The sequence below is a fragment of the Schistocerca cancellata genome, chromosome 6, assembly GCF_023864275.1.
Source record: "Schistocerca cancellata isolate TAMUIC-IGC-003103 chromosome 6, iqSchCanc2.1, whole genome shotgun sequence".
Lineage (NCBI taxonomy): Eukaryota > Metazoa > Arthropoda > Insecta > Orthoptera > Acrididae > Schistocerca > Schistocerca cancellata.
Genome location: NC_064631.1, coordinates 513,259,901 through 513,272,029, shown reverse-complemented (window position 1 = coordinate 513,272,029; position 12,129 = coordinate 513,259,901). Strand labels below are relative to the sequence as shown.

At 45.6% G+C, this 12,129-nt stretch overlaps 1 pseudogene; it reads right to left on the bottom strand.

Moving 5' to 3' along the window:
- Positions 1 to 3,192: 3,192 nt before the first annotated feature.
- LOC126090307 (U2 spliceosomal RNA) lies at positions 3,193 to 3,366 on the bottom strand (annotated as a pseudogene).
- Positions 3,367 to 12,129: the final 8,763 nt, after the last annotated feature.

Genomic DNA, 12,129 nt, shown 5'->3' with positions numbered 1-12,129 from the left:
TTTCGCATCGCTGAGAAGACTGTGTGGACTCGCAAACGGACTTTCATACATTACGCGAGGAACTATTTTCTTTAGAGATTTTCAGGTGCTGTTCCACGTTATCCAACGGGGACAACCATCACTGCGCGTCGCGTCTCCATTCCACCGACCGCTACTGCTACAGCAAAAAGGGGAGAGGGGACGTCACAAGTGCTCGATGAAACTTCGGTCTTACATAGAATGAACTGGTACAATATACTACAGAAGGCAACTGAAAAAATGCGCAATGAGGCGAACGGAAAAGACACTTTTATTCAAAGACAATAACTACAATGAATTCACCGCTATTTGTGGTGGTTCCTGGACGTTATAAAACCTGGAACATGGTTCTCAGTAGGCTGTGTGATCACAAGGGACGATAATGCATGCGCTGCAACATCCTCCCGTGCTGGCCACAGAGTTCGTAAGGAGTCATCTGGTAGGGCGTTCCATTTCTCCATCAGCACGATTAACAACTACTAGATGGTATGTGGTGAATATGGACGTGCTGCGATACATCTTCCCAACGCATCCCATACGTGCTCTATCGTCTTTAAGTCGAGCTAATGGGCAGCCCAATCGATTCACCGAATATCCTCTCATTCCGACTGCTCCTCCACCTGCGCAATTCGCAGCTCGATGCGGTCGCTCATTGTCATCCTTAAAAAATGGATAACTGCCAGTAGGACTCGCACATAGAGGTCGCCGTAATAGCGAGCGAGGTGGCGCGGTGGTTAGCACACTGGACTCGCATTCGTGAAGAAGACGGTTCAAATCCTCGTCCTGCAATCCCGATATAGCTTTTCCGTGATTTCCCTACATCTCTTAAGGTAAACGCTGGGCTGGTTCCTTTGAAAAGAGCGCAGCCGATTTCCTTCCCCATACCTGAATCGATCCGAGCTTGTGCTCCATCTCTAACGACCTTTCCACTGATGGAACGTTAGACACTAACCTCCCCTCCTTCCTGAGGGCTCCGTACAAACCTAATTACGTATATATGTAGTCCATCCGTGATGAGAATCGAGAATCTCCACGATTTTTGCCTGTTATCGATATCGATACTAGTAAAGCACTGGTCCCGGGAATTTGTATCAAAATCTCTACAGTAGTTCCTCATGAAATGTATTCGCAGCTACGAATATGGACAAGCGTCAGCTGTATAATGGAATGACGACAGTGAAAATTTGTGTCACGCCGGGACTCGAACCCGGATTTCCCACTTATCGCGGGAAGTTGCTTTGCCCTTTTTTTTGTTTGTTGATCCCGTGTTGTTCGTCATTGCACGTTGCGTTTGTTCACGGTGGACGTCCGATGACTCTCACTCAAGTTCATCGTTGAGTCATTCACTGAGGTTTTTTTCTATTACAGAGGACAACTATCCCTCTGACCGAACACGCTGAGCTCCGTGCCGGTGTCCATAAGACTATCCGACCACGATTCACGGCCACATCCAAACTACCATATGTCGCCAACAATGTGTCTACAGCCTGTACTCGTACATCATTAAGTATATATTCCCGCCTAAGCGAGACATTTAACGTGAAATTCGCTTGCCCGGTGTCGGCGGATAAATAGGATACTGCAGCGCCTGTGTTATTCCGAACTACAATGCAATGTTCCTTTGGCTGTGCGATATCGTATTTATCCACCGACACCGGGCGAGCGTCTTGCCTCTAATGGATTTACGAGTACGGGTCGGAGGCACGTGACTGACGACATGTGGGCCGTGAGTAGTGCACGGATAGCCAAATAGTAAGGCGACCGATCGCGAAAAGCTAGAAATCCATGTTCCAGTCTCAGTGCGGCACAAATTTTCATTGTCGTCATTCCATTATACAGCTGATTATTGTCAATATACGCAATTGCGAATACATTTCATGCATTCCATAACGGCTGTAGTCTCAGCAGTAATTCGGAATAACACGGGCATTGCAATATCATAGTTCCTCAGACTAGCCCAACATACAAAAAGAAGCGGGAAGGGGACTTCAGTTTATATATATAGAGAAAGAAGATTCAATACACCATTTCTCATTTACTTACTAAAACACGACTACGGGTTCCATTTTACGTTTGCATGCAGCAATGTTCGTCTATTATGCTTTTGACAGATGATGAACGCAATGTATCTTCAAATGGCAAGAGATATTTTTATGCGATTTAATTACAATTTCTAGGTTTCAGATTTTTTACTTCACTTGTACTACGAAACCCCGCTTCTCACCGAATTTCAAGATTCTAGACCAACAGCAAGTACCCTATAGGTTTTGATGAGTGAGTTTGCGTGTATGAAAAGACGTGACATAAGTGACTGAGTCATTTGACTGCATTGATTTGGTTCAAATGGCTCTGAGCACTATGGGACTTAACATCTGAGGTCATCAGTCCCCTAGAACTTAGAACTACTTAAACCTAACTAACCTAAGGACATCACACACATCCATGCCGGAGGCAGGATTCGAACCTGCGACCGTAGCGGTCGCTCGGTTCCAAATTGCAGCGCCTAGAACCGCACGGCCACCACGGCCGGCGACTGCATTGACTTAGAGGCTTTAATTTCTTATACGACCAAGGCACCATAGACTTTAGTATGTGACATACATTTGAACTTGATACGCCAACTTGTTCCAGAGAAAAAGAACTCTTCAAAGACAGACAGACAGACGGATAAAAAATGATTTTCACCCTTTACTGGTACTGTGAAACCTTGTTTCTTCCAAAATTTCACGATTCTATCTCAACAGGAAGTACCCCATGGGTTTTGATGAGTGAATTTTCGAGTATCAAAATGTGTGACATAAATGGCCGTATCTTTCGACTGCATTGACTTAGAAGCTTACAATGCAAGACAAAGTTTACTCACCATGTAAAGGAGCTCTCATGATCAAGTTTATTAATCAGACAATCGATTTAATATCAATGACGAGCCGCCAAGGGGTAGAATCGATGGCGAGAGTGCCACAGATATGATTCGTGAGTTGGAGTGATAATCAGGTGTTTTTTCGGTGTGGCGAAATCTTTCAACGGAATTTTAATCTTCTTCCTACACAGTGGGGGTGGTCATCGTATTAAAATCAAATATATTACTGAATTTATAAAGTGATACGTAGTATAAAGCTGATATATACAAATCGTCGGTGCTGCTACCTTCATAGACTTCGTAGGTGCTGAGGCATTTGGTTACCTTTAGAGAATTCGAAAGTGAGGACGCATCTTGGAAAAGAGATAGAGCACTCCGTCATGAGCCAAAAATTAAATTCATATTCTACCCCTGTGATGCAGAACATAGCAGATATTAAGCTGATAAGAACAGATTTTTTACCGGATGAGAGAATACTCAGAGGGAATTTAGCCTATGCCATACTACTGTACAAAATTTTCACACTAAGAATTAGTAAGAACCAATACTTTATCGATGTGAAAACGCGTGTATGCTCCGAATTCTTCTGTCTTCGGAAATAACGCACATAAAAGGGAAAAATCTACATTTCACATGAGAAACTGGAGGTGTCTGGAAAACAACATCCCCATCTTAGACTGGGTAAAGTGGATTTTTTAAACTGGGGAGTCCATGCCAGGGCTGGAATTGCAGTTAGAAATCTATGTCCAAGTCACACCTGCTTGTCTTGTTGTGTGATAGGAGTAAGACACGCCAGTAAGTGGGCAGAGGTAGGCGTAGTCACATGGCTGCATCCGACCGGAAGACGTGGCTTAGCTTGTCATGACCGGGTAGCTACAAAGAAAGGCTCTGGCAGGTTGGTAGATAGCGCTGGACTACGCTGGAGGTGACTGGCCAGTTTTTTCGTTTTGAGATGTCTTGTTGAAAGAGGCTAATAAGCGCTACACTCACGAAAAATATTGCGCACTGTCTCTGTTGGCTAGAGTGTGACTTGCGGCTCATAAATAGTAAGTGTGTTTCATTGCTCAGTGCTGTTGCTACATGACTACTGTATACAGGCGGCATTGGTTTATAGCAGGCATAATCCTTCCAGTAGTATCAATCGGCAAGTGTAAATACTACAACCAGTTCGCTCGCTGCTACTCTTCTTGTACGATGGACTGGTAGGGACAACTCCCCTATGGTTTATGTCCGATTGACCATGTAGTTTATCGTGCATTTGAGACGTCTTTGAGAGTGTGCATGTTCATCATCAGCTTATTCTGCCTTCTGGAGTTCTTCTGTGTGTGTGTGTGTGTGTGTGTGTGTGTGTGTGTGCCTGTACAATATCACTCTCGCCATCTCCATCGTGCCACTGTTTCGTCCCTGTTCCACAGCTACCGCCACTGCCACCGACGCCACTGCCGATGCCTTTGTCGTTGATGCCTTCATTGGCGACACCATTACTGACACCGGTGACGCCGACTGTGCCAGCTGTCCATAAACTGGTAACGTCGCCACCAACATGCCTTCCCCAACCACACCTGTTCCTCCCAATCCCCTACTACAGCCTTAGCAGGATATGGTGGCTGATGTGCATGACGAATTTTCGTCCAAAGCGCTGGGCGAGTTCATTCGTTTGTTCGGAATGGGAGGCCAACAGTGTTTGTAACCTTTCGGCCAGTCAGCTATGAGAAGCTCGAGGCACGCCCTGCAATCTTTCTCAAACGATTTCACATAAACTATTTGCTAAAAAAAATTCATTTTTTCTTTACTTGTACCTTTATACGTGAGCCTCATGATGGCGTGCCCATCATTTCGTTAATGTTTATAGTTATTGTGATATTTGGTTGTAATTAAGACACTGCGCACTATTCTAAAAAGTTAGTAGTGAAAAATAGGAGTAACTATGATGTTGCGTTTGGTGCTTTTCACATAATATGTTGCTGCATATGAAATTTAGCTAACATATTGAATTGGATAAAGCTCTCTATCTGCCATCAATCTTGAGAAAATTGATCTGCCCTAGCACACTATTTTGTGATCGCGCCTCACCAGTGACAAAACCAGAGTGAAATAGCCACTACATTTCTCATATTCCATAAACACTTTGAGATACTGAAATGAGATTGTGGCAAATAATAGAATGCAAAGAGGAGAGTATTTTGCGATATAGTTATTAAGTAAAACTTCATTATCTACCTTGTTATTCCACTAACTACAGACATTTTCAATAAAAGAATGCCATTTTTAAGCGCCATCGATCGCTGGTGAAACGAGAAATGCTATGGGTTTTGGAACAACGTAAGTGAAGACATTACACGTTTACTTTGTGCCAAGAATGTGTGTTTTTATAACCTACTGACCTTGCTTTTCCTCACTTAATAAACCGCTTTTTCAGAATTCTTTTGCAACTGCATCTGCATAACATGCATTTTTGGTGAAATTCTTTTTTGAAGCTAACCAAAGCAGTGATGACAGTAGATCTTCCTGAAAGATGGTATGGTATGGTATGGAAGGAGAAACTAAGGGGTGGGTAGTGTCGGGGATGAACAAGATGAAATTGGAATGTGTTGGTCGAGAATGCAGAGGGTAAGTGAATTCGAAAGTCTATGTGCAGTGCATGGTGTTCTAGGATCTGTGGTTCGTGACAAATGGAGGGAGGTGTGGAAGTCGATGCCACATTTGCATAGCAGAGGATGCGTCAGATCAAAGATTTATAGGTGTGGAGGATTGTAGAAGGGTACAATCCCCAAGTTACGCCAGTTAGTAGTTTTCGTAATTCTAGTCTATTGTCGGCTTTCTGTTGAATGGTTAGTAAATGGGGTTTCTATGGTAGTCGACGATCAAGTGTTAGAGGTATTTTAGCATGTTCGTTAACTGGATAGGAAGGCCATAAATGATAAGGTAAAAGTCATTGGGACGGAAGCTGTGTGTGGTTCAGCCTATAATTATCGCCTACGCTTTGGCAGGGTTGATTTTGAGGAGCCACTGGTTGCTCTTGGAGGTGAACTGATTGAGGTGGAGCTAGAGATATCGTTGGGATTTCTGGAGGGTGGGGTAGAGGGTGAGAAAAACAGTGTTATGCACCTACTGGAGGATATGCTCAGGGGGACGGGGCTTGGGCATATCAGCAGTGTGGAGGACATACAGGAGATATGAGAGGATAAAACCTTAGGGCACAACTGCAGTGGAATGGAAGATATGTGACATAAGACGGACATTAAAGAGAAAGGAGGGTTAAGCTGGACATAATTTATGGGAAATGCATAGGTCTGGAGCTTAAAAGGGCCCAGAATGCAATACACGATCATAAGCTTTCTAAAGATCTAGAGAGGCAAAAACGGCGGATTTGCCGTGGTTGGCTTGGTGGGAGAGTAGATGAGTAAGGTACAGGATTTGCTCATTGGAGGAAAAGTTGGGATGGAAGCCACATTGATGGACAGAAATGGGTAGATGTTGTTGTAGATGTTTACGTATGAACTGGGATAGAATGGCCTCAAGGACTTGTTAAACAGGTATATGTAGGTAATGCAGTTGTTACTGGGAGCCATGTTGCGTTTGTGATGGGGTATCTGTTGAATGTCTTAATTGTTATAGGAGAATTGAGTTCTGTCTGTGGAATGTTGTCGAGATTCTGGAAGCTATGAGTGAGGGGTTGGAGGAAAGAATTGGTACACTTAGGATGCGTCAGGAATAAGGAGTAATCGAAGTGGGGGTCATCTGGGATGGTGCAGGTGTCAGAGAGATAGGACGCAAAGTGGTTGGCTTTCCATATGTTGTCAGGGAGAGGGTGATTATCATGCTGGAGGGGACAAGAGGGAGCAAGGTTGTTGCCAGTAAGGTGATGAAATGCCTTTCACTGCCTGGAGGAGATTATGAGCAGTGTGGCATTGAGGTTTGTGCACACTTGGCGCCAAACGTGGTTTTTCTTTGCATTCAGCAAATATCAGATGTGTCGTAGTTGTTGGTGGCATGTAAGTGTGTCTCAGTCATGGCTCTGCTGGAAGGATCAGTAAAGATGACAGGATTCACAGAGGAGTAGGAGAGCATGTGGAGGGAGTGTGGCATAGTGTGAATAGATAGGTTTTGTCAGAATATGGAGAGCTACGGCTTTTGACAAGGTCTGTTGTAGGAAGGTGGTGTCATGGTGGATATCATGGGGTCTTGGAAGGATAAGCAGAGGCTTCAAAGTTTCATAGCAATGAATTCCCTGTGGACATCCCAGTTAGGAGTAATCCTGGATGTGTTTGTTGGAGACAGGAGTAGTAGGTGCACACGTAGGGTGTGTGCAGTGTAGGTGATGGTGAATAGGGCAGGGAGGTGGTTGCTTCCACTGGGGTGATGACTACAGCTGTTATACACCCAAGAAAGTTAGGAGAGGTGACAATAACATCAGGAGAGGAATGGCTTTCACGGGGGGTATGTAGTGGGTGAGGGACTATATCACCATGGAGAGAGTCAGTAAACCGATTCCACCACTAAAGTTCAGTATAGGACTGGCTTCACAGGTTAAGGTCAGTGGTAATAATATAGGTTGAAAAGATATTGTCTATGTGGGTGGTGAAGTCATATGAAATGGTATGATGTTGTTGTATATAGATAGTGGCACAGGTAAAAGTTATGGTTTTGAAGGAAGAGAGTGAGAATAAGATGTTCAGTTGGAGAAATTGTAGAGAAATTGTGGCCAAATGGGGAGATGGCCAATAGCAACTCCACCTCGGGCCATGGGGAGCAGATTATCTCTTTATTAGATGATATATAGCGAGATGTGGATAATATGATGAGGTTCAAGGAAGGTTTCATTTAGGATGAAGGCATCAATATGGTGTCGGAAGAGGGTGTGCATGAAGAGGTGTTTCTTGGCTAAAAAGGAGCAGCTCTTATGGAATAGGATGTTATACTGCTGTCACATCATGATTTAGGGAGACAAAGGGTTGGTGGGGATGGGTGATTCAGGTGGGTTTAAAGTGGGGTGCTGAGAGGAGCGGAAATAAAAAGGACTTGGTTGTAGGAATACGTGGGTTTTGTGCTGAGGTGAAAGACAATCAGGCAGCAAGGAAAATTTTGTGTAGGGTGTGTGGGTTCTGGAAAGTGTGAATGTTTTGAAGAACTATGGTCATAAAGCTGATGATGTCTTCAGCAGTGGGAGGTAGGTGGAGGGAGTGGTTGAGGTGCAGGGGATTGTCAGTAGGTTTTCGGGACCTGTCAGTTCAGGTTTGGAAAGTAGAGGTTGATCCTTGCACATGGAAAAATAGGTCGGGTGGGCAGGATACAGTTATTACATAAGGAAGGGAAAGGAAGGTTAGGACATTGCTTGAGAGAATGATGGGATTTACAATGAAGGGCGGTGGGAGGGTTTTTGCAGTCATTGGTTAGGTGGCCATTAGAGTTTATACATCTTTGGCAGTGGTAGGATTGAGGATGGGATTTGGGTGACTCAGCGGTGTGTTGTCATTTGTAGATCAGGGCCCCATGGTACAGAAGGTGATCAATTGTGTATGGAGAATCAGTGAAGAAGCGTACTTTGCAGGTTGAGGCAGAATTGTCAAAGATACGGGGCACCTTCTGAACTTTGAAGTGAGGATGGAGATGAGCTCAAACTCGACCTCCTCCATCGTGGACTCACGGTCGATCCCTTTCATCATGGTGGTGAGGGTAGGGGGGCAGTGAGGAGGTTGTGGTTGCTTGGTCCGGGTGGTTGTAGGAAAGTGTGTGAGATTTGCATAGGGACTGAAAGTGACACAGGGAATCTTCTCAAGGAGTTTGGTGTGGAATTGTGGATTAGGGGATTTAATGAGGAAGGACTCTCTTCTAGGGATGATCTGTTTGAAGGTTAAGGAGGAATATATTTTCTGATTTCGAGGAGCAGGTTTTGGATTCGAGGAATTTGGAGACAGGAAACGAGAGGAGGAAGGTGTGAAGTTTTGTAGATGTAGTGACACATGGGATGGCCTATCAGTCAATGAAGTCTGGGCTTTCCGTTTGTTTAGGTGTTTTTTTGGCATCAGGGGTGGGGGCAGCGTCAGTGGTCAGACATTTGGCAGTCTTCCTGATGGGTGTATGTTAAGGAGGGTTTGGTGATCACAACTGGGGGTAACAGGTGATGGGATTGTTTGGAAGGGGGTTTAAATGAAAAGGGTACCACAGTCAGGAACCTGTTGGGGAAACATGTGGCTAAGTCGATGGTGATAGTGCAGATTCGATGATGATAGCGCAGGTGGGTCTAAGTATGGTGGTGGCAACTCTGGTGTTGTTGCTACACTGAATGATACTGGTCCCTGTGTTGGATCTGAAGAGGGTGCTACTGAGGATGGTATGCCTGGAGAGGAGGCGAGGGGAAGAGAGAGATAGGCCTGATGGAAGGTGGATGTGCCGGCCGGAGTGGCCGAGCGGTTCTAGGCGCTTCAGTCCGGAACCGCGCGACTGCTACGGTCGCAGTTTCGAATAGTGCCTCGGGCATGGATGTGTGTGATGTGTTTAGGTTAGTTAGGTTTAAGTAGTTGTGAGTTCTAGGGGACTGATGACCTCAGCTGTTAGTGCTCTCAAACTGGCATACAAACAGTACCTAAACTACAGCGCACGCGTGTCGAACGAGATTTTCAATATTCCTGCGATCTCTCCGCGAAAACTGTTAGTCCTACACAAAAAATAAATAGGGCCTTTTTGTAGCAAATTTAATTTAGTTTAATTGTGTACTGAGATACGTTTTCGTTGGAGTGTGCGGTTTTCGAGTTATTAAAGAAAAACGTTCAAAAGTGATATTATATATATATATATATATATATATATATATATATATATATATATATATATATATATATATATGTGTGTGTGTGTGTATATATATTGCCACCAAGAATAACTCTGAAAGTATGATAGTTGGTTAAAAGTTTGTGGGACAAATGTTGGATGGGACAACGGGCACCATAATATGACATTGATTTGTTGTTTCTAGGTGGGGTCGATTTAGAATATAAAGGTCAACATTGTTTTTTTTTAAACAGGATGCTATAGTTTGGTACTTATTTTCCGATAGCGGCTATCGAGACAAATGTAATGATGTGTAACAGTGAGGTCTTTGAAGGTCAACGAAGGTCAAAAAGGTCGCATGAACGTCCATTTACAGAAGGTGTTCGAAGTGATGACCACTGGTATCAATGCAGTGCTGCAACCTTCTTATCATGGATTGAGTGGTATTCCTTATCACTTCGTCACTTATCGAAGCACATGCTCTGTCAATTCTCTCTCGTATATCGTGCAAGTAGAAAACAGTAGCCGAATACGGCGTATCCATCTAACGTGCCATTGACATGTAAACTCCATTGGACGGTTTCGCGGTACAACACTAATAGGAACGGTAAGACTAGTATCGATCATTCAAGCTATTGTGAATGATGTATACCTTCGAAGAACAAGTCGATACGCTTCTCATTTACGGAGAATGCCAACGAAATTCAGTGAGAACTACGAGCTTGTACGCTGAAAGATATCCTTAACGTACTCACCCTACACGTCGTACATTTAAATACACTCCTGGAAATGGAAAAAAGAACACATTGACACCGGTGTGTCAGACCCACCATACTTGCTCCGGACACTGCGAGAGGGCTGTACAAGCAACGATCACACGCACGGCACAGCGGACACACCAGGAACCGCGGTGTTGGCCGTCGAATGGCGCTAGCTGCGCAGCATTTGTGCACCGCCGCCGTCAGTGTCAGCCAGTTTGCCGTGGCATACGGAGCTCCATCGCAGTCTTTAACACTGGTAGCATGCCGCGACAGCGTGGACGTGAACCGTATGTGCAGTTGACGGACTTTGAGCGAGGGCGTATAGTGGGCATGCGGGAGGCCGGGTGGACGTACCGCCGAATTGCTCAACACGTGGGGCGTGAGGTCTCCACAGTACATCGATGTTGTCGCCAGTGGCCGGCGGAAGGTGCACGTGCCCGTCGACCTGGGACCGGACCGCAGCGACGCACGGATGCACGCCAAGACCGTAGGATCCTACGCAGTGCCGTAGGGGACCGCACCGCCACTTCCCAGCAAATTAGGGACACTGTTGCTCCTGGGGTATCGGCGAGGACCATTCGCAACCGTCTCCATGAAGCTGGGCTACGGTCCCGCACACCGTTAGGCCGTCTTCCGCTCACGCCCCAACATCGTGCAGCCCGCCTCCAGTGGTGTCGCGACAGGCGTGAATGGAGGGACGAATGGAGACGTGTCGTCTTCAGCGATGAGAGTCGCTTCTGCCTTGGTGCCAATGATGGTCGTATGCGTGTTTGGCGCCGTGCAGGTGAGCGCCACAATCAGGACTGCATACGACCGAGGCACACAGGGCCAACACCCGGCATCATGGTGTGGGGAGCGATCTCCTACACTGGCCGTACACCACTGGTGATCGTCGAGGGGACACTGAATAGTGCACGGTACATCCAAACCGTCATCGAACCCATCGTTCTACCATTCCTAGACCGGCAAGGGAACTTGCTGTTCCAACAGGACAATGCACGTCCGCATGTATCCCGTGCCACCCAACGTGCTCTAGAAGGTGTAAGTCAACTACCCTGGCCAGCAAGATCTCCGGATCTGTCCCCCATTGAGCATGTTTGGGACTGGATGAAGCGTTGTCTCACGCGGTCTGCACGTCCAGCACGAACGCTGGTCCAATTGAGGCGCCAGGTGGAAATGGCATGGCAAGCCGTTCCACAGGACTACATCCAGCATCTCTACGATCGTCTCCATGGGAGAATAGCAGCCTGCATTGCTGCGAAAGGTGGATATACACTGTACTAGTGCCGACATTGTGCATGCTCTGTTGCCTGTGTCTATGTGCCTGTGGTTCTGTCAGTGTGATCATGTGATGTATCTGACCCCAGGAATGTGTCAATAAAGTTTCCCCTTCCTGGGACAATGAATTCACGGTGTTCTTATTTCAATTTCCAGGAGTGTATGTGTATGATAAACTGAGAACAACTGGATCTTTAACGTATCGGAAACATATCCAGCAAAGGAAAGTTACTAACGAGGAAACAGAAATTGGTACTCTTGCCACTGTGGTTCGAGATCCTTGTGTTAGTTCGCGTCAAATCGCAAGGGAATCTGGCATGAGCCAGAGTAGTGTTCTTCGTGTTCTGTATCGCCATAAATATCATCCTTACCATATCAGTCTCCACCAAGAATTAACAGGGACGGATTGTATGCGTCGCATTGAATTCTGCCGATGGGTTC